Source organism: Harpia harpyja, chromosome 5 (assembly GCF_026419915.1).
Source record: "Harpia harpyja isolate bHarHar1 chromosome 5, bHarHar1 primary haplotype, whole genome shotgun sequence".
Taxonomy (NCBI): domain Eukaryota; kingdom Metazoa; phylum Chordata; class Aves; order Accipitriformes; family Accipitridae; genus Harpia; species Harpia harpyja.
Genome location: NC_068944.1, coordinates 75658505 through 75680670, shown reverse-complemented (window position 1 = coordinate 75680670; position 22166 = coordinate 75658505). Strand labels below are relative to the sequence as shown.

At 53.1% G+C, this 22166-nt stretch overlaps 1 protein-coding gene across 1 annotated transcript in view; it reads left to right on the top strand.

Moving 5' to 3' along the window:
- The first annotated feature begins 566 nt into the window (after window positions 1-566).
- Window positions 567-22166, top strand: part of PTP4A3 (protein tyrosine phosphatase 4A3) — a 42883-nt gene continuing 21283 nt past the window's right edge. The window contains exon 1 of the mRNA XM_052787699.1: window positions 567-688. The gene's annotated coding sequence lies outside the window, so the exon portion shown is untranslated. The remainder of the gene's footprint in view (window positions 689-22166) is intronic.

The following is a 22166-nucleotide window of genomic DNA, read 5'->3' as shown; positions in this document are numbered from 1 at the left end:
CACACCAGTGTACCCAGCACCACTAACGGCGAGATGTTAAATACATCCTTTGAGGCGCTTCAGGAACCAGCGGCCTCCTCCCCGCGCCCAGTCTGGCCCTGATGGGCCTCCACCTGGCCCGTGCTGCCTGTGAGGAAGGGGGGACACCGCCGCGCCAGGCCCAGGCCCGCGCTGCCTGCCCCTGCCTCCTCGCGTTCCTCTTTGTCTTCCTCATCTTCCTCCTCCTCGTCTTCTTCATCTTTTTCCTCCTCTTCTCCTCCTCCTCCTCCCGTCACACTCTCCCCATCCCCTGCGCGCTCACCTCACGCCCCGCGCCTCACCGCTCCCCCTCACCTGGCCCCGCCCACCCCACCACCCCCTTCTTTAACCACGCCCCTTCCCTAGCCCCCGCCCCCTTTCGCCGTCCCTTACCGTCTCTCCCCTCCCTTCCCCGCTGGGCAGATTCCTCCCCATTGGCTTCCCCCCGGGGCGCCACGTGACGCCGCCGGAGCGCGGGGGCGGGGCCTGGCGGGGGCGGGGCCGGGGCCGGGGCCGGGGCGGGCGGGGGGGGGGGACGCGGGCCGGCGGCGGCGGCGGCGGCGGCTGCATGTGCGGACGCGGGGCGGCGAACGGGGCTGGGTGGGCGGCGTGGAGCGGAGCCGAGCGGAGCGGAACGGAGCGGGGCGGCACGGCCGGAGCCGGCGAGCAGGTCAGTTGCGTGGGACGGGGCGGAGGGGGGGGGGGGGGCAGGGAGGCGGCGGCACGTGTGGCTGCCCGCGTAACAATGCGGCCGGGGCGGGGGGGGGGGGGGGAACGAGCGTGTGCTGCCGTCCGTGGAGCCGGCGCTGCATCGCGTGGGGGAAGCCGGGCGTGAGGCGATCGCGATCCCCCCCCCCCCCCCGCCGACCCCCCTCCCGGCGAGGGGAGGGCGATCGCGGCGTGCGGGGGAGGCCACACGCGGGGCGATCGCGGGGGGGGGGAGAATCGCGATCGCGGCGGGGGTGGGCGCCGCGCGATGCAACGTTCCCGGAAGAGCGTGGGGGGGCCGTGCGTGGGGCTACACGGTGCGATAAGCTGCAAGGAGGGGGGACACGCGGGGGGGGGGGGGCACACACCACCCGTGAGCGTGGTGGCTGGTGCAATAATGCCGGTAGCAGTAAGGTGGGGGGGGGGGGGATATATCCACGCAGAGCCTCGCACGGTGCTGTAATCCCGGTAACGGCAGTGGAGCTCAAGCAGGGCATTGCCCCAGCGCAGCCACCCTGGTAGCAGCGTGGGGGGGGGGGGGGTCACGCACGACGTTGCACCGTGCAGTAACCCCGGTGGGGAGGCCGTGTGCGGTGTTGCGCGCTGCGGTCAGCCCACGCACACGCACACATCGGGGGATGGTGCACGGAGCTGCACGCCGTGACCAGGGGCAGCTCCCCAGCAGCAGAGCACCCTGACGGGGCGCACGCCTCGCTGCGCTTCGCCTTGGGTGGGATGCGGGGTGCAAATCGGCGGGCACCAAGGCTTCCAGGGCTCCAAGGGGCCTCACCACCCTCCAGAGGCCAGAGGCAACGGTTCGGTATTCCAAGGGGCCCACGGCGGGAAGCGCGTGCTCCGTGCTGTCCGGTCTTGCCATCCCCGTGGACGTTTCCCACCTCTCGGCAAGGAAACGGCATCAAATACGCGGGGCTGCGCTCGCCGCCAAGGCGGTTGCGGCGGCCGCGGCCTCTCCCGGGCCATATTCGAGCATGTTTCCATTAGGCTAACGAGCCTTTCGCTGGCCTGGCCGTGGCTTGGGGGGTTTGGGAGGCTGGTGGGCCCCGTTGCACAAGCAGGTGGGTCGCGTAGGAGGAGGACACCCCACGCGACGCCTTTCTCTGCCGTAGGTAAGGTGGATTTTGCGGGCGACTGGAGTTACTAATCCAAGCAATTAGCTGGAATCTGGCAAGTTTGCGCTGCTGCCAATTTCCAGTTAATTCGGTTACGGCTTCATCTTTCTGCTCAAAGGAGCTGAAACGTAAATGGGGTGACTGAGCGTCTGGAACCGCTGGGTTGGTTTTACGTGCATCCTTCTTGCTAAAGGAGAATCGGCAGGAAAACAGAGCCTTAGTGAAGTCATGTATTTATTGGTGGCAGTGGCAAAAGAGTAGTGTGGATAAGTGGAGCTGGTGACTTGTTCGTATACCAAATATCCTGAACTTCCCTCCCCTGTTGTGAGCTGGATTTAAATGCCACTGTTACAATGATTGCTAATTTTTTGGTCATATTGATGCTAATAGCGTATGTTGAAAATGTTGCAGGTGGATTTAAAGCTGGGGGCTTTGTACACCCACCGATATTCTGCACCAATATTTGTATACATCCAGGAACTTAGTAGTGTGTTGTCACTAGGCTTCAGAGTTAACCATCCAGGTGCCGGCTAGCGGGGGCTGTTGCAGCACAGTCCCCAACACAGCCGCTTTTTGGGGATGTCAGATGCTAGTAGCGGCCGCCAAATTTGACACGTGGGCAAGTGAAGGAAGAGACTTTTAACCTTTGGTAAGTGCTCCAACCTGAAATTCATTCCTTTGGGAAAGCGATACTTCTGTTAACTTTCACGAGGCTGAAAATAGTCGCGTTACCGGAGCCCCATGAGCCTTCACCCCGTTGGCTCTGCTTACGGAGAGGGCTGCTTGCAGAAGCAAAAAGCTTTCGTTACAGCTATTTTAGTTTTATTTTTATGTGTGTCTTGATAGCTCAAAAATCACTCGCCGGCTTCCAGTCAAGGCGGTCCCCGATGAGAAGCAGCCGCTGGGATCGGCCTCTTAAGTGCATTTCTTTGATTTGACAGCAGAAGTGCCCGTAGAAACGTCAAAAAAACCCCGGCATTTAGGCACGTTTCCAGCTTAATCATCCCCTGCAAGCGATGGAAATCAGTGGCTTGAAAGTCAACAGCACTTGATATTAAAATAGCAAACAGTAAACATTGGCTCCTATCAATAACTTTAATTATGGTTTGGGTTTTGTCTTAAATAAGCGCACGTTGCCATAGGGAAATAAAAGTTTAGCATCCAGACGCGCTCAGCGGGGTGGTAGCGTCTTTGGACGTGACGTAACGTGCTTTTATAGCATAAATTAAAATAAAATAGGGTTTTAGCAGCATAGCGTGCTGTTGTGTAAGAAAATTGCAAACTTTTGGGCTGAGACTGCGTGGTTTCTGGGCATCGTGTGCCGCGGCGTGTTGGCGGATGGCGTTCCCGGGCGGCTTCGGACGGGGAGAGCGAGTTTTACCACTCCGGAGCTGAACCCCGCTGGGGTTTTTCAACCATAAAACAAAGTGCAGAGGAGGCTTTGTGTGTGCCACTGATAACCAAACTGAAAGCAAAAATAAACACCCACGAAAGTTTTTTTTTTTTTGGTCGTTGACAGAAAAGGAAAGTGCCGGTCCCGTGTTTGCTGCGCTCTGAACCTGGAAAATATGGATTGCGGCACGTGGCAGGGGTGTACACAGCTCGCCTGCATATTTCACATCTTTGCCTTTTTCCCTCTGATTTTATCCAAAATTAAGGGAGGGAAGCAGCACCCATCAGTCTGTTAAATGTTCATTTTTGCCATGTTACGCCACTTCGTGAACATGAGACGCCACCAGATTCCTGTGGCAAGGAGCCCTTAAAATTTCAACAGCTCTACCTATAAATATAGTCGCTGTGAAAGGCAATCCGGCTTTAAAAAAAAAAAAAACAACACACGCTCTTTTTTTAGTCCCACTGTATCTGCCTGACTTTAGTGCAACGCAACGCATCTCCGTCCGGGCGGTGAAGGCGAGGCAGCGTAGAGCGTTAAGTCTCTTAATTCCTCTTGCTAATTTATGTGAAGAATGGGTGCGAGCAGGGGAAAAAAAAATTCATTTTCATTGTCCTGAAGATTTTAGGGGGGTGGGACGGTGAGGCTGGCTCTGCGCAGCCGCGCGGCTTTCGCAGAGGGACCTTTGTCGATCGCTTGGTCCCGATGGGTCCCCAGGAGCTGCCGCACCACGTGGCGATGCAGGACGGGGGAAGAAGGAACCTGAAGCATCCCTTGGGTGCGAAGCAACGTCCCGGGTGAAAATTAAAGCAAAAAAAAAAACCAAATCAAATAAATAAAGAAAAAAGCCAGCTGCCACCTCGCCCCGGAGGTGTCTGGGCTCACCCGGCTGCTCTCTGATGCAGCCGCGAGTGCCCGGGGAGTTTGGGGGCTGGTTTTGGACATGCCCAGGGTTGCCCAGGGACAGGCTGGCCCCGGGAGCGGGTACGGAATGTTCTTCTGGGAGCTCCTCCACGCTGCTGGGACCCCCCCATCAGCCCCACACGATGCAGTGGGGTAACAGCCACTGTGGCATCCCGGGGGAGAAGACACCACCGCCTGCGGGGCTGGGATTTAGGTGGAAAACCTAAAAAGGAGGGTGGGTTTGCAGCTTAGCGATGCTTTTCGGCGCGCCCTGCGCTCGGCACGGCAGAAATCCGCTTTTGCGGTCGGAGCGGCTTCGGCGTGAAGCCCTGGGTCACCTTGCAGTGCAAAAACCTGCTGGGGGGTTTGGGCTGGGGCACTGGCTGGAAAACGGGCGAGAGCGGGGCGGGAGAACTCGAGGCGGCGAATTGCTGCGTGTGCAGTTCGGCGAAGTGCTGAGCCTGGGCTGCGCGGGAGCTGCAGACAGGCTCCTCACGTGACCGTCTGAATTTCAGATGATTGCTGGACCACTTTGCCAACAGCCTCTCGCGGCTCATCAGCTGCAATATCGCTTCTTTTTTCCCCCTTTTTTTCTTTTTTTTTTTTTTTTTTCCCCTTTCCCTTTCTCTTCCCCACCCTGCCTGATTTCCAAGCCAAAGCAGGAGGGATGAATACGACACGGAGGGTGGCTGCAGCTGTGCAGGGTCTGTATCCAAATGGTTTCCTGGAAGGCAAGTTTTTTTGTTTTTTTTTTTTAATCTTAAAAATATTTTTACTGCGAGTCTCTCGTATCTGGGCTGTTTGGATGTCAGGTTTAGTTTCCCATGACAATGAGCGATTAGAGGAGAGGGGGAAAGGAGGGGCTGAATGCTTTTTTACGTGCAGATCTCTGCAGCGGTATCGTAGCTGATCGATGGTAAATGTGTTCCCTCTCATCTCTGCGATAGTTCTCGGAGATTTCCTCTTTTACGTCACTGCAGTTAATAAGATGTTTAACTTGAGACCTGGGGGCGATGTGGCGTGTTATCATGTTGCAAGGAAGGGGGGGGGGATGACAAGTTCCCGCATAGACTTGCGCTGGGGAAGATCGTATCGATGCAAGATTTCAGGCTGGGGAGAACAGCTGGGTTTGGAGTCAAACCGTTGCCTTTCACCCTTAATGAACCTGGCCTGGCTGCATCTAATTTTTTAATTTTATTATGACAATGATTATTTTCCCTTTTGATACTGAGAGAAGCAACTCAATCCTCTATATCTGTTGCATTGCCGGAGTCAAGGGCGCACCCCTTTATTTTTTTTAAGCAGACTGTACCTGCCTGGCTGGACTTTGGCTTTTTTTTTCCCTTTTTTTTTTTTCCCCTTTTTTTTTTTTTTCATCCCCTGAAGCATTGCAGGAGACCACTTGATGGCTTTTTTGTGGTAAGGTTGGGGTGACAACGCAGGTGCGGCGCCTGCAGAGCCAGAGCCCTCGCCAGGAAGGTTGTTGACTGTGTATTTTGAGTCCCGTGCATGTCACCGGTTGATTATAGAGTTAATAAAGCGTTGCCGTTGTACGCGCCTTGACCAGAAATAGCGTCCCTCCCTGCCACAGTTTGCAAGGCCAGCTTGTCAAGAGCGGGCGAGTTGGTCAATAAACGCTCTGAGCGGCACCCTTGGGAGTTTTGCACCGAAATGGAAATGCCTGTGTCCTTCAGCCCTTCCCTCCTTGCCAAGTTGTTTTCTTCCCCGCCTCCTTCTCCAACCTGCCACTCAAACCCTCTCCTTTCTGCTGTGTTTTTCCACGAGTGTCTGTCGAGCATGACAGCAGGGAGAAGAAAGCTGGCGCGGGGCCACGGGCAACGCGGGGGGCTGATGCCTATCAGCCCAACCCATGCCTGTGGTTTTGGGGGCCTCCTTTGCTCCGGGTGACTCGGCGGCCGCCGCACGGCGCAGGTGGGTTGGCATCTAGCAGCAGTTGGGCATGGGGCTGCCTCTACCTGCCACCAGATCCATCCCACCTGCCCGCATCTTCCAGGGCTACCACCTCATCTCGGGTTTGAGTCAGAAATCCCGGCCAGGGTGACCAAGATGTCCCCATGTCGGTGTGGAGTGGAGAAGGGCTCCATAACCACCTCAGGGCAACAGGGTGGGCAGGGGGGGCACAGAGGTTTTGCAGGAGGAACAACCATAGTTCCAGTGGTGGCATCTTCCAATCTTCAAGCAGGACCTGTCGCTCGCAGTCCTGCCAGCGCTCAGCTGCAGACTTCCTTCGGTGATTTTGCTCAATAACCCCCCCTTTTTTTTTTTTCTTAAGAACAAAACGCTTCTTAAAAAGCAACGTGCCACCAGCACGTTGGGACGTTGGCTTGGTTTTTTGGAGGATCGCAGCTTCTCTGCTCTGCTCTTGCACCAGGAAAGAAGCGAGGCGGTTGGGTGCAATTTTCAGCCCTCATGGGAACAGGGTCTTAAATAACCCCACCATATCCGAGCTAAGCAAGCTCACGCCCTCGTTGCTGGGTGTGGGAGTTAATTTTTCTTGCTTCTGCCATGCACAACAGCCCTCTCCGTGCTGCTCCTGCAACCCGGGGTGAGGGGAAATTCGGGTGCAACCCTGGGTGGTGGCGGCTCGGCACATGTTCCCGAGTTGGGCGACCGCCCGGGGCCCCCTTCATGCGAACGGGGTCAGCAGCTGGGAAATTGCAGAGCAAAGGGCCTCCCTGGTAATTCCCAGCTGCCGTTAAAGCAGCTTTAAAATAAATTCCCTCAAAGAGCAATTCCAAGTATTTGAGGGTTTGAACTTTTCCGGGGAAGGGTTTGGGAGCTGCCGGCTACCGCACTGCACCCTGGCACGCTGGGGAAAGGCGCTGGGGGAATTGCCTTGGTTGTTCCAACTTCTAGAAAACACTTTTTTAATGTATATATTATGTTTATTTACTAGCTGCGTTTGCAACACGATGGTCAGAAACGGAGCACCGCTCAAAGCAAAGCTTGCATTAAACTGGGAAGACGGGTTGCTGAGCGGGGTCCTGGGCTGCTTGGCAACTGTCACCGTGCCGTCCCGTCGTACCTGGCCGCCAGCGCTTACCCAGGGGTGCAGCCCAACCGGGTGCCCCTCGCCGCGCATTCCTCGGCCGGCTTTGCTTGGTAACGTGGGCACAACAGAAAACAAACTTTGCAGCGAGCCTTGCTCTCCCAGAGCCCCTGAAGCTTGCTTTTAAAAAAAAAAAACAACAAAATACTTTGGAGCAATGTGGTCTTTTTTTTTTTTTCTTTTTTTTTTTCTCATGCTCATGAAAATTCTCATACCAAACCAGTAACCTCCGCTGCCCCCGGTTCATTATTTTTTAAGGTGGCATTAGGGGACATTTAAGAGAAGGCTTGTCCCAGTTTCTGCGTCCCCTCCTCTCCTTCACCCCATCAGTGGCAAATTACAGCTTTGTGCTTGCTTGTGTGGCAGGCAGAAAAACAGGGGTTTTGGTCAACAAACAGGAAAATTCATCTCATCCCTACTTCCACACCCTGAAAGGCTCTGGATGTCCCTGTGCTGGTGCTCCCCGGGGTGATGGGGTGATGCATCCCTGGGGGTCCAACCTGCTGGTCACAGGGATGTCCCCATGAGGCTGGGTACCCCAAGCTGGGGACAGCCAAGCTTTTCCCTGCAGGGACAGTGCTGGGCTCCTGCCAAAGTCCCCTCTCTGGGGCCCTGCAACCAGTGCAAGCGCAGCCAGGCTGCAGGCTGGTGATTAAACCCATGATCCAGGTCACCTCCTGCCCCTCTCTGTATCCTGAACAATAGGGATGCTGATAGCAGGGCTGCATCCAGGCAGGGATCTTGCGCCTCTGCGTGCATGTTCAAAGGGGTTGGGGATGAACTGAGCCGGTTTGGGGGTAAAACCACCCTAGAAACTCCATTGCAGCGGGGGTTCCCTCCCCATGCACCCCTCATTGCCGTGGCTCAGCCACTCCCAGCTCAAAGCAATTTTGTTTGCGGGCTGTCGTTTGCTCTGGCAGCTTGTTAATTAACTTTCTATCACGTATGTAATTTTTTATAATATTTTTTTTCTGCGTGCACATGGCGGAGCCGTCTCCTGAGGTGGGAGAAAACCCATCTGGCTTCTTAAGGACAGGTAGGGAAACGTGCAAATTGCACAGGGAGGTTTGCCGTGGATGGGACAGCAGTGGGTGCAGGCTCAGCCCAAAGTCGCATCCACTGGACCACACACTTAGTTCTCTCTTTTTTTCTTTTTTTTCCTCCAAAACTAATCCCTCCAGCCCCTTAGGCTTTTTTGTTGTTGTTGTTGCTCTTCTCTGAATTCCTTCTAATTTGCAGGCTCGCTGCCAGCATACAACACGCTATAAAAAGGGGACTTGTTCTTCAAGCTTCCCTCCGGTACACAGCATTTGCACAAATAGCAACATGCTTGACAAGTAGGTCTGATTCCCCCTGCTATTACTGAAATACTCGTAGGGTGCTTAGGGAGTAGAACCACTGTGTTAAGCCAAGCCAAGCCGAGTTTCACGGAGGGCCCTGAGCCCAAATCCCAGCCGGCATTTAAACTCCTGTCAGCTGGAAAAACAGAGCCGTGCCTTTTTATTTTTCTCCCCGTGCAGCTTCCCTTTCTCCAAGAGCAAATGGATGCAGTTTGCATCCCTCCGTACCCTACCAGCGCAGGTACAGCTGCCGGGCAGGATGCGGGCTGAGATGGAAGACCCACATCCCATCAAAGCCAGCCCCAGGGCCACCACTGATTTTTGGCTGGTCTGGAGGCCGGTGTCCCCCCCCCGCCGTTACAGGCAGCCGCGATGCAAACCCCCTGCCGGCTTCCTTCTTAAAACTAATGAGCCGTTTGACCCTGGCAAGTCCTCCGGGAAAGCCGCTGCCGGAGCCTTGCTGCTCGCACGGATACAACTGCTCTCGTTTCCAGCTTAAATTTATTTGTGGATGACTCGTACCCATTTGGCCTTGTTCTTGTACCCACACTGGCTTTTAGCTCCAATGGCTCATTTCCCTGCTCTGGTATTTATCCTCTGGTGAGCTGTCCCAAGTGCCGTGGGTCTGCCAACCTAAATAAGTCCAGTGCTCCTGGTGGAGAAGGGATGGAGGAGGCATAAGGGCGTCGAGGTTTCCCCATCTCTGCGGTGGAGACAGCCCCAGCGACTCGCATGTGCAGCTCATCCTCCCACTGACGGAGGAGATGCCTCTCGACATCCTCACCACGGATGGTCCCAACCTGCAGAAGGACACCCCGACCATCCTCCCTGCTGACAAAGGCTCTCTGATTCAAAGCCCTCATCTGACATTATTAGCATGCTCCTCTTTTGCGATGCAAAAGCCGTTTTGGTGGAGGATGAGATTTTTTCTTCCTAACGCAGCCTTCAGTAATACCCTTCCCTCTCCTTTCGGTTGGCAACCTTAGGTAGCGGCACGACCGCTCGTGCTCCCGGTCATGCTAATCTCGTGCTAATCTCAGCCCTGGTCTTCTGAAGCAGAAGTTTCCTGTGCACGGCTGTGCCAGGCACTTTGCTCAAAGGCTGAAGTGGATTTACGACACTTAAGTTCATCAGAGCAAAATACATACGCGGCTCCTTACCACCGGTCCCCCTTTGGGTGTGTTGGACCATCCAGGATGCAATAAATTTTGATTAAAACCCTACCAAGGGGGCTTGAGGCTTTGTGCACGAGACCTTGCAAAACTCTGCACTCAGGGTGATGGCTGGGAGCCTGCTCAGATATAGGAAGAGCTGCGAGGTGTTTGCTTTCCCCGCAGGGGTGGTAGCTTCTCCCCTTGGCATCTCATTTCCCCGACCTGTACTTTTCCCTGCCACATCTTTGCCATGGGTTTTCCTTGCGCGTTGTTGCCTTTTTGCGCTTTCTTTGGAAGCTCTGTGCTTATTCCTGGTGATGCTGAGACGCTGGTTTGCCCATCCCAATTGGGACCCCTGCCTTCTCCTTGGCAGGCAGAGCTCAGCTGGTATCTTTGATGGAAAGAAAGATGCTCCAGGTGCCATCATTCACCAGCTCCTTACTTCGTCCAAGTTTTCCTTTAGTTAAGAACCTATTTCTGTTTATTTTTTTTTTTCATCCTGCCTAATCTAAACTGCATCACCGTGTGTCCATTTGAGGCAGGATTTTATATTCCCCTGCAGTGTCCTTCCATCGTGCCGTGCCCTCATTAAACGATGTGTAAATTGGCATCATCAAGGAGGAGCTGGGCTCTGCGGTCTATTAGCAGGATTATTCTCAAGTCCCACAGTTTCCAGCAAAGCTGCTCGGCTGGTATAACACAATTCTCCCTAATGCTCGTCTCTGCTGTCAGGGAGAGCGATGCTAATCCAGCACTGAGGATTGGCATCAGATTCCTGGGAGGAAACCAGCAGACCCCATCGCATCTTTCCATGTTAAGTGATTTTTGACCCTGAGCTTCTCTTCTCCAGGCTATGGTTCTTTAGTACATCACGTCAGGCATTAACTTTCCACCCTGAATCTTTTCTGAGCAGCCCATGGGCTCCTTCACAGCCACAGCTCCAGCGCGGGAGTGTGTTGCATCCTGTGCTCATCGGTGGTATCGCTGGTTTTGCTTTCTGCACGGTGTTTTCTCGCCACCTAAATCAGCGTCCACGGCTACCAGCACTTATGGTGGGTGCAGCTGGGCATTTTCTCCCTGCAGTCGATCTCCCTTGTTCCTCTCTCCCCGTTTATTTGATTTCTTGCTGTATTTAAAGCCGGGGTGGTCAGTGTGTGTTTTGCAACCTTCTGCTCCTGTTATTCATTTCTTAGAAACGAGGGGGAAGGAACCGCAAGCAATAAAGAGCCCGAGGTTTGAGGACTGGCTGTTTATTTGTCAAAGCTAGAAATGCAGTGACTGAAGAGGACAAGAGGAAATCCTTGGTGCAAATGTACCTCAATTAAATTCAGGCTTGCGTAAGTCAAAAGGGGGGGCATAGCCGTAGCAGCTGGCGGGGGCGGGATTTTCTCCTCCTACAGTTTTAGATGGAGGTGTTACCACTGCCATTACTGCAAATAACATCTTAGTTTTGCCTTTTGCACCTCATTTTTGCACCCCCCAGGCTGGCTTTCCTGCACCCACGCGTGGCTAGTGCTGGGGGAGCAGCGGTGCCCATCTCAGTGGTGTCGTGGCACCCTTGCAGTGGGATTGCACGCGGCTGGTGGCAAGTGGATGGCTGTAAACCAGCCCCGGGGGTGCAAATGCTGGCAAGGAGACTGAGGCCAACCATTAACTGCTGGGGAGAGGGGATGAGGAGCGGCAGGGTGGCTCAGATGCCAAAGCCAAAGATGCTCTGAAGCCCAAAAAGGACAAAAATAGGTGTCTGGATCATTCAAGAGGGTTTGAGGACCACTTAAGATCTTCTTCCTCGGAAGCAGCAATTACCAGATGAAAGGGAATGTCTTCGACCAGGCGTTTTGGAGCATCTGTTTTGAATTTCGCGCGTTCATTTGGGGAAGCGGGGAAGGCTGCTCACCGGGGTGATGGCTGCGCAAGGCGGAGGGTGTCCTTCAGAGGATATGGCTGGTTGCTTACGAAACGCATTTTGACACCAGGAGTGATTTCCACATCTCTCCTCTTTTTCACACTGCGTTGTCAATAACTTTCCAAAGCGCTAATGCTGGGCACGAGCCGGATTTCTGCTCGCAGGAGGGCAAGGGGCCATCTCCAAACGAAGTGGCGAGCAGGGGGACATGCATGCGGTTTTCTTTTTCCGTTTTGCCTCTCCTCGCTACAGAGGAGGCATTGGCATGTAATTACCGCCGGCTTTAATCCAGCCAGACCAACTGTCTTTCTGGCAAACACAAATACAATAGGAGCCAAAGGTTATTGCACACCCTAAATAAAACCATTACAGCCCCAGGGCCTCACCCAAGCCCAGTCCGCAAAGCATCCAGGACCGGTTCAGTTCAGTTTTCCTGAGCCTGGAAGACTTGGTTTGATGGCAATGACCCATAACTTTTTCTTTTCTTAGTTTCCCCCTGCAAAGCCACCTGCTTTGTGGCCACCATGGCACCTGCCAGGAGCAGCACATCTGGCCAGCATTAGCAAGCCTGCTGTGGGATGCGCTTGGTTCAGGGTTTTCTTGCTAAAATTATCAGCAGCTTTAATTGAAACCAGAAGCGGGCGAAGGCACATCATGCGGCCGCACACTGCCGGCAGGCGTGCACGGCTCAGCCCGGCACGTGGCTGTAATCGGCGTCCTTGCGAACCGCTGCCAGATGCAACCTGATGTCCTGCCCATCGGTGGGATGGATGGAGATGTCAGGCACCACGCAAGGTCCTGCTTGGCTTGGAGGAGCCACCCGGGAGCCAGTGCATCCCACCGGGCTTTTCTTCCAGCTACTGCTCTGAACTGGGATTTACTCAGAAACCCAGAGGATTTAACTTTCTATCCCTGAGCAAATACAGCCCCAAGTGATGCAAATGCATGCCCTCACCCAAATCTCAAGGAGAGGTAAATATTGCATCATGCTGAGCGTGCTGAATCCTTTGCCCCAGTCTGAGAAGCTCTGCCTGAGTCCACCCTGCTGCAGGGACGAGCCAGGCCGGGGAGGAGTTGTATGGTGGGAAAGGCTTTCTCTTCGCCACCCAGTTTAATTATTGGTGTCTTGGCATTTGCAATGTGATGGACGCTGGTCCTGCTCCCATGCAAGGCTGCTCTGGCTGCTGGCATCCCCACAGAGCTGCCGGCAGGGAGGACTTGGGTTTCACAACCCGTCTTTCCAGGCTCCCACAAGATTACTGGAGGGAGAGGAACGTACTGGAGAAAATATCCCAACTGCTGTTAAAAGGCACAGCTTTCTCTGTCCCTGACAGGGACAGACATTCCTCTACCGCACCAGACACCCTCCTCTAGCTAGCAGCGCCCGCTGGAGCCAGCCCCGTGTCACCCTGGGGTGCCTTTGCCCTCCTGGCCTCCCGTTCATGTGCAAATAATTGCAATTGTGATAAGTAGGCTCTTTTATGAAGAAACTCTTTGCTTTTCCCTTGCGGTACTCCTGGGACAGAGCTCAGTCACTTTATATCTGGACCATAAATCTCCAGGCTCTCCAGGACACACCCTCCACGCAAAGCAGTCATGCCTCTTAAATAATGGGCCTGCCAGATGCTTGTTCTGTCTGGGTGAAGAGCATGCCAGCCAGTTGCAGCATCTGTAAATCATTCGCCAGGAGAGCCCAGGCAGCACGGGAGTCTTGGTCGAATCCCTTTTGGCCAACCCTTTCAAATCACGGTGAAGGTTTCTGGGCCACCCCGAGGGGAAACATCTGTGAGCTGCGGCAGCGCGTGGTCCTGGGGTGAAAGATGCATCCCACACGTCTCGGGAGGAAGGTGGAGCAATCTTTCTCCTTGGTGCTTCTGTTTCTGAAAGGTGTGAAATCCTTGCCAGGCAAAGGCTAAGGTAGTCCGTTTTCTTGATCCCACTCTTTGCATCTGCTGTTGTTTCAAAATGCTGGGAGCATCACATGGTGAGATGTGTTCTGGGCAGTGGAGGGCACTGGGGAAGCTTGAACCGGTTTGGTGTTGGGTCATCTCCTCCTGGGTGGTGGGACATGGAAAAGGCTGAAAGTGGGGATGGCTTTCTCTGATGTGCCGTCTCTGTTGGGTCTTCTTTCGGAGCTCCACAACCCCGGTCCGCACATTTTGCCTCCAGCAAAAGAACACCTACAAGTTCTCCGCAGAAGGTCTCGTTGCCTCTGGGGGTGATGACTGGGCTGTTGCACTCACCCTCGTTTCTCTCCCAGGCTAATTACAAGCCTCTTGGACTCTCTCAGGCGGCTTTGGCAGGTGCTCTGCTTTCCTCGCTCAGTGCCGGGGAGCCCCGGCCACAACCATAAAGTCTTTCCCCAGCTATTAGAAAGCGGTTATGCTCCTTGCATGTCTTTTCATTGCCAGAAGCTTGGTAAGTGGACGGGTCCTACACAAATAAACTTCTCAAGGGCAGGGAGTCAGAATACCCCTGGGCTTGTTTGGTGGAAAAAGGTTAACCATCGTGAAATCTATGAATTGCTGCTGACCCGACTTTGTTGACAAAATACGGTGTTATTAATTGGAGTTGCAGGCAAACCTCCTGGGGATATTTAGGAGGAGCTTGTCCATCACAAGGGCCGAGATCTCTCTGGGAGAAGATCTGGCTGGGCTCTTCAGAGGTGCACCTAGGGTCTTGGCCACGGCTCTGATTTGGGATTTTGCTGCTGAGGATGATGTCTGTAGGGGTCTCAGTCTCCCACAGTGGCCATGGGAGCGTGGGGATTCACCGACAGTGGAGCTGCAGCAGAGAAGGACAGGAGGAGCCCACCAAGAAGCCAGGCACCAGGTGACTCCTTTAGAGCAAGCTGAAATGGTCTCTGTTGACCTAGTTGAAGATGTCCCTGCTCATTGCAGGGGGTTGGACTAGATGACCTTTAAAGGTCCCTTCCAACCCAAAGCATTCTGTGATTCTACGATGGCTATAATGAGCCTCCTGGGTCCCTAAATTCAGGTTTCTGCTCTCAAGCTGAATCCTACCATATCATTGCCTGGGCAGGAGCAACAGCTTCATGGTGAAGGTGAAGTTCAGGAGTGTGACCCGTGCTGCTCCCAGCGTGGTCCTAAATCCCAGCAGCTGCTGACCGCTGCGTTGACGTGGGAGATGCTCACCGTTGCCCTGCCATTCCCCCAGCCCAGCGGCTTATTTTAGACTGTGGCAGGGCAGTGGTTAGTACGTGGCCCGGGGTGCCATCACGGCATTTCAACCAGAGAAGAGCCACCATCGTGGCAGCCGAGCCCAGCAAGCTCCGGAGCCGGCTGCTGCTATCAGGACTGGCAAGTTCATTCACAGCATCTCACGGCAGCACGTGAGGAACAGCTTGCTTCCCTCGGCCTGGAAGTGAGCAGAAAACCCGCGCTGGCACTGGCCCAAGCCAGAAGCTATAGGAATCCTTGACAGCGTGACGGCAAACGTTCGTCTTGAGTGGGGCCGGTGCTGGGAGGCTCTCACGCAATGAGCCTGCAGCAAAGCCCATCCCATTGCAGGAAGAGCTTGCCCTGGGCTGCGAGGTTTCCTGCACCTGCATGACTAAGCATGCTGGAAAGCACCTTTGGTGCATGCCAGGGTGGTGGAAATTCGGCTGCCAGCAAAGAAACGTGCCAGTGCATGTCCGGCCATGCTTTGAGGAGGTGGGTAGCATCTAGTGGAGGCGGGCAAAAGGTCTATGCCCTCTCCTCAGTTTCCCTAAAAAGCTGACAATCACCTCCAAGGTAAGGTCAGCCACATTTAGGTGGAGCCTCATACGGGTGAAAGGTGCTCCTCAAGGGCTGCCAGGTCCCTGTAGCTCCACAGGTGAAGCACCCTCTCCTGGGATGCTCAGCCTTGCCTAATTCAAGTTGTGCCGTGCGAACATGACCTGGGAGAGCCAACGGGAGCAAGATTCATACGCCTCTTCCTCTTGCACAGCCTTTCGGCACAATCTTGCCCAGGGTGATGTGGCTGCAGGGGTAGAGCAGTCCATCGGGCAGGAGTTCGGAGCGGCTTGACCATTCTCTGCAGAGCAACCGTGGCAAGCAGCCCATGTTTCACAAGTGGGGTTTTCCCATCAGACTCTCCAGCTGCTATAAATAACAGGAAACGTTTTGTCATTTTCTGCTCCAGAGAAGGTCAGAAGCTGGATTGTGTGGTCTTCTGTGCTTTAATGAGGTTGGAGATTATGCGGTATACCCAGAAGTCCCCTGAGGCAGCCTGCCTGGGGCCATTTGGCTCCTTGGATGGAGAAGTCTTGAATGCCAGCCTTTGACAAAGTTACCTTAGCCACCCTTTATGAGATGTCAGATCCTGCTAAATCCTTCACATGCTCTTCATCTCAGAGGCCAGATGTTAACTCTTGGATTGCTACAGAACCCACTCATGAGAGGTTTGAACTACCCTCTATCTGCAGTAGGAAAAGCTTCTACCATGGATCCCAGGATGGACACAGGGACACCAGCCACTGGTCTTGTGAGCTTGCTGGGAGCTCATCTTGCAGCTTCCCTGACTCATCAGCACTTGGTATTCTGCTCATGGTGGGCAAATGCTTAAAATTTGCTTTTTGCCTCCTTCGTCAAGGAAGCTGGTCCTTCCTGAATCTTCCCTGGGGCTGATAGAGCCGCTGTTTGACTCCTGGGTGGTTGTTCTCTGATGGCCAGACCATTGCATTTACCAGCGTGTTCCTGCCACAGGGGAACAAAGAGTCCCCAACAAGTGGCAGAAGACTTTAAGCAGCCCTCAGTGCAAACTGATTTTCTAGCTTTTATTCAAATTAGAGTATTCGCCTTGCAGTATCCCCCCAAACCAATATTCAGTCAAACTTGAAGTGAAACTACCCATGCAGTGCTCCACCATCTCCATTATTGGGGTGTGCTCCTTCTGCCTGGCTCCTTCAGCCAGTCGGATCCTACCAAACCCTGGTTCTTCAAGGTTGCTGTCCTCCATCCTCATGGCTAGGACTTTGGTTAACACCATGGTGCCAAGGGGTGATTGGAAAGGTCCTAGGGCATAAGAACGGTCTCAGCAGAAGCAGGTCACAATAACCTATTTCCAGTGCAATTGACGTATGCACACCAAGGCTGGGAGTTATCCTACCATACCTCTTAAATTAGGGAGGTGACTGCCCGGTGCTCTCACCATAGTTAGAGTAAGGGATGGGGAGATACCTCCAGAAGTTGGTTTGCTCCATAGACATGGCAACTGCCCTTTCTCTCTCTGTTAATTAGAGAGGGAACAAAGTGCAAAGCCTGAAGGGTGCTTGTCTGGGTCTAGCTGGCGTAGAAGAAAGTCACCGACACCTTCTCTGGCTGGTGGCAGTGATGGGTCTCCATTGAGGTCATATTATTTCCCATCGAGCATCCCCAGCTCCTCTCATGGTTTACCTGGCTTGTGCTTGCAGCAGGATGGAAACCCAACAAATCAAGCAGGAAGATCCAGCCCCAGGAATTTGCTCAGACATCTCAACAGCTTTCTTGGGTCACGGAGAGCCACAAGCATCAGGTCCGTGCCGCCTGTCGCCCCAGCAGCCGCGCAGGGAGGAGGCAGAGCCGCTGTCTGCCGCCTCTCCCATTTCCCCAGCAGATGCAGGAATGCTTTGATGTCCGTTCCCCTGGCCCCGAGTGCCCAGCACCAGGATTAAACACCAGTCAGGCCCCTCCACCGCCTCCAGATAAATCTCCTAAACTCAGGCAAGCCCCATTCAGAGGGGTCCCGGCATTCCCCTCTTGCAGAATAAAGATTAAAAATAGTTCCTCCCCTTGCACCTGCTCCTCCGAAGCCAAGACCGTGTTTTATTTTTACAGCCCAGATTTCCTGGTGGTTGTCTACTCTCTGGGGCATAGAGGACAGGGACAAATAGAAAAATTATCCGTCTCAACATTGCAAAGAAGGTAGGCAGCATGGAAATTGCTCACACTGCACATGGGTTGGAAGAAATCCTTCCCACCCTAACCTCTCCTTCCTATAACCTCATGCTTTGAAACCAAGGCAGAAATGCAGGTCCAGGGATGGTCCTTAGGAAAAATAGTGGATTTTGCTCCTTTCTGCATTTCTTTAGATGCCCCTTCAAGGGGCAGGAGGGCTGCAAAAATTGAAAATGGAATTGCTTGTTTGTGAGGGTGTTATATCTGTCTCTAAGGCATTTTTGGGGTCTAAGTTAGCATCCCCTGCGCAGATCTCTGAAGCAGCGAAGGAAGCCTGGCTCAGCCCTGATTAAATGGTTTCAGTGAGGCTGAATTATTTTTTGTGAAAGCCTGTGTGTTTACATTTCATAAGCTTATTTTAAAACACATGTGTATACAAGAGCAGGCTTATTTATAAGGCAGAATAGCCCGCTGTGTCCTTACCTGACTTAAGTGTCAAGGAAGCAGCTTTTTTTTACTTTTTACAAGTGCAGTTTAAAATAAAATACTGGTTTGCTGTGCGCTAGTGAATCTGCCCAAGAGGAGGTCAGGGCAAGGTCTTGTTTTCCAACTGTAAAAAGCTATTTTGCTTGTTTATGGAGCTTCCTCTTGCCAGCCGTCATTTTAGGTTAATCTGTTAATGACAGCTATAGGTAAAAAAACCTCATTTCTATCCCCCAGAGTCCTGGCAAGCCTGCATTGCCAAAATCCCAAACTAGCCAGGCTTCCCAGCGAACAGGGTTTGGGAACTTTCCATCGGTAAAGCAGGATTTGCTGGGTGACCCATTCAGTCCAGGTTCTTGACAAGGTTTCTGGCTTCAAGTCCCCCATGGAAGTCCATGAGAAAGCCTTTTGAGGGGGGATCCTGGTATTTTCTGCTTCCCCTGGGGGAAGGATTTTATTCTTTATTCTTGGTTTTAACCATATGAACTGGCAACGCACCAGCCCAGCAGCAGGAAGGTGAGGAGCACCTTATGGTGGTGCTGAAAGGCTGCAGGTTGATGTTGAAGTATGATGAGATGTTACGTATGGACCTTAACGGCAGGATGGGGAGCGTGAGGAGAGCCCCAAGGAGCCGCAAATTTACACGAAAGCAAAGTGAAGCTTTGACTATAGGACATACAATTCATCTTGCACAAGGGACAAAAAGCCGTATGTGTTTTTATGCCTATGCTTGGGGATGTTTTTCTTCTTCTAACAAGCTTCCATGAAGCACGTGGGCCTGGTGGGTACGAACACGAAGACCTAGGAGGTAGGGGGGTGGGCAGATGCCATTTATACCCGGGAAAGAGCTGAAGCAGACAGGGTGTGAGGGATGGTTTTCCATCCAGCAAAGTTGTAAACCAAAGCCCTGACCACTGGTGGTTATTTAAAGACTCCCGCGGCGCTTCCTGCGATGGGAAGGTGCTTGGCCTACGTTCAGCCTGGGCGACTGCTCTCTGCAAAGCCAAATAAACAGCAGCCACTTGAACTTTCCACCTTGTGGGCTCGGTCAGATGCCTCGTCCCCGGGGCCACGGCCGGGTGCCGTGCCTCAGACAGGCTTTGTGGACAAACCTCCTTGGAGGATTTGGGGTGATGATGATGGTTTGGGGCTGAAGGGTGCTTTTTTCTGTCGCATGAAAGACCCCAAGGGAAGAGTTTGGTGCTGCTTGGAGCTGAGAGGGGGCATCTGGGAAGGGAGATCTGTGTCTCCAGAATGGGATGGGATGCCGAATTCGTGATTCTGTGTCCTTCAGTGACCTTAGACAGGGCAAAGAGAGAGGAAATTACATCCTTTAATGCTAGACATGTACTTTAGATGCTAAATTTCCTGAGAGGAGCACAATCCAAGTAGCCAGGACCAGAAATCTTGTCTGTCCATTAAGGCATGTTGGGGACGGGTGAGTGCGGTGACCGTCTCATCTGCAGGATGTCCATGAAGGTGCCAAGGCATCAATGGTGAGATGCCCATGGAGATGCTTCACTGGTTGGGGAGGTTGGAGGTGGTTCCTTCCAACCTCAGCCCTTCTGTGACAGTCGATGTGAAATGTGAGGCGCTTGCCTGTACATATTTTGGTGCTTTTATTGAGTTGTATTTAATGTGGTGCATGTCTCTCCCCACTTCTGACCCTTCCCTGGTGACCTGAGATGTTTCAGCAACTCACATGAACCCTGTGACGGATGCTCCTTCCTCACATCCAGTGGCAGCCCCTCAGCCTGGGAACTTTTGCAAGACTTGGCAGCAGGGACGTTGCAGGAGTATTTCACACAGGACCCAAAAATATTGCTGTCGGTGCAGCATCGGTCAGCCTGAACGCAGGGTCAGGTCCCTAAGAAATCAGACTGTTGACGAACAAGCTTGAGCGTATTCAAATGTATCGTCTGATTTTCTTGGACTGCAAAGTTTCCAAGGGAGCCAAAAAGCTGGCTGCTCTTCTTGTTGACTTTGCAGACCAGAAATACAGCCGGGTTCAGTGAAATAAGGAAGCTCGAATTCTTGTATTGGTGTAGCATAGAAGGAAAAAGCTCAATTTGGAAAAGCTCAAATGTCTGCTTTAGAGATAAAAATGAAAGTCCAAGGTGGTGTGCTCTGGCTCTGCTGCCTGCTCTCTGCCTGAACTCAGCATCAAGGATGATTGCTCGGGCACGGGGCAGCCCACAATATTTCGCCCCAGGACCAAAATCTTTGCTTGACACCCCTCTGAATTTCTAGCAAAGAAGCAAATCCAGGGGCATTTCTCTTGATCAAGGTCAACAAGGTGGGTCCACACAGGCATTGGGGAGTGCAGATACAAGCTGTGCCAGTACGCACCAGCACTGAGCTGGGACGAGAGCGCAGGAGATGTCAGGCAGGAGCGGAGCATCGCTTTAAACTGCAAATGAACTCTGAAATGACAGTGAACTTGAAGCAAGCCCACATTTTGGGCCAGGCTGGCTGTGAATCAGCTCTGGAAAATGAAAGACGAAACTTTCTGACTTCAGTTCAAGTTATGAACTTATAAACTCCCAATTATCTGGTTTAATGGACACAAGCCAGAGACAAACATCATTCGAGGCGAGTATATGGGACAGCTTCCTGAAAATGAACTCATTGAAAAAGGAGTGATTTGGAAACTAAAAGTTTGACTCAAAATCCTGTCTTTTAAAAAGCTGGTTTAATTTGGCAGGAAGATAATCTTGCTGTGGATCCCAGAGCTGCTCTTGAGCATCCTCCATCCCTTTAGTACTCTTTGCTAAGATGTAGGGGCATGATAAATCACTTCCAAAAATGAAAGTTGAAAAAAATACCACATTTTAAGCCCATCTGAATGATGGCAAATGTGCAAAAAGCTTTTGCACGGGACAGCCACGTAAACTTACTCCTTTCCCCCTGAGATAACAAGCCCAGGCTGGCAGTGAACTATGGACAAGTGAGGGCAATGGGGTAGCCCATGGCCTGGCTTTGCTATTTCATGGCACAGCTTTGGGGTGGGGGTTACAATAGGGATGTCCCACATGTGGGTGCAGTTTTTGTCAGCAAATCTTAGTACTGCGGGGGTTTTTGCAGATGCTGTTCCAGCATAAGGCTTTTTTTCCTCTGTTTCCCTTTAAAATACTGATTTCTTTTCTCTGTTACTTCAAAAATGGCTGTATATTCCCCAAAAACATCTTCAGGCATTAAGAAAATCAGAATACATGCCTGAAGCTCTGCTAGGGATAAAAACGCAGAACAGGCATCATGCACACAGCTGGGAAGCAGTTCCTCCTGCGAGCTGCTAAAACTGGCATCTGCTAAAGTTAGCAGAGATTTCACTGAGCCCTTGGTTTTTTTATTGAAGTGGACGGGTCAAGGACTGGGGCTTTATCGGCGCCCTGGCATCAAAGGGATGCACCCGTGGTCCCAGCTGCTGGGAATCGTCTTCGTCCTTGGGGCTGTGGCTGCAAGCCGGGAGGATGGCCGGGGCGTGCTGCTGGTGAGGACTTGGTGAGTCTGTCACCAGGTTTGGAGGCAGCAGTGCCCGTGACAATGCTCCTGCCCAGCTCCCGCCTGCGGTTGTGCCGTCGAAGTGGGTTTGCTCAGAGTTAATCCTTGGCGTTAACCAAAATCTCCTATTCCTACCCCTGTGCAAGACTCGTGCGCTGCGCCCGTCTCCTGGGAGCAGATTTGGGGCAGGTGCCCCTCTGCGGTTGAGTTAGGTGAAGGCTTCATGGGTGCATCCATCCAAATGCAGGTCACTGCGGTCCTGCAGGGTCGTGGAGGCTCAGCCAGGGAGGCTGTGGGTCCGGCTTCATGGGAGAGGTCGGTCAGTGTTTCCAGACCCTGCAGGGAAGCGTCTTGGCGAGGTCCCCAAAGTCCTGCAGGTGCCACCATCGGGTGGAACAAATGCAGCACACGAGTAGCGCTCGAGGGAAGTCCTTCTGCTGTGTTTCTAGTAAATACCTGTCCAGGGTGTGCTAATGACAGCGGAGAGGATGTGCTCCATCTGTTTGACGAACGACACTTACAGTATAGATCTGGAAACGGGGTGGGGAGTGTTTTATTGTCCAGCTGATAAAGAAAATACCAGGGAAATTCCCACCTGGGAACGTGCAGCAGAGTTTTACACCATACCTCGGTGTTTAATAACAGCGCTCGTTTAGCAGCCCTTGGCTACCTGTCTCAGTC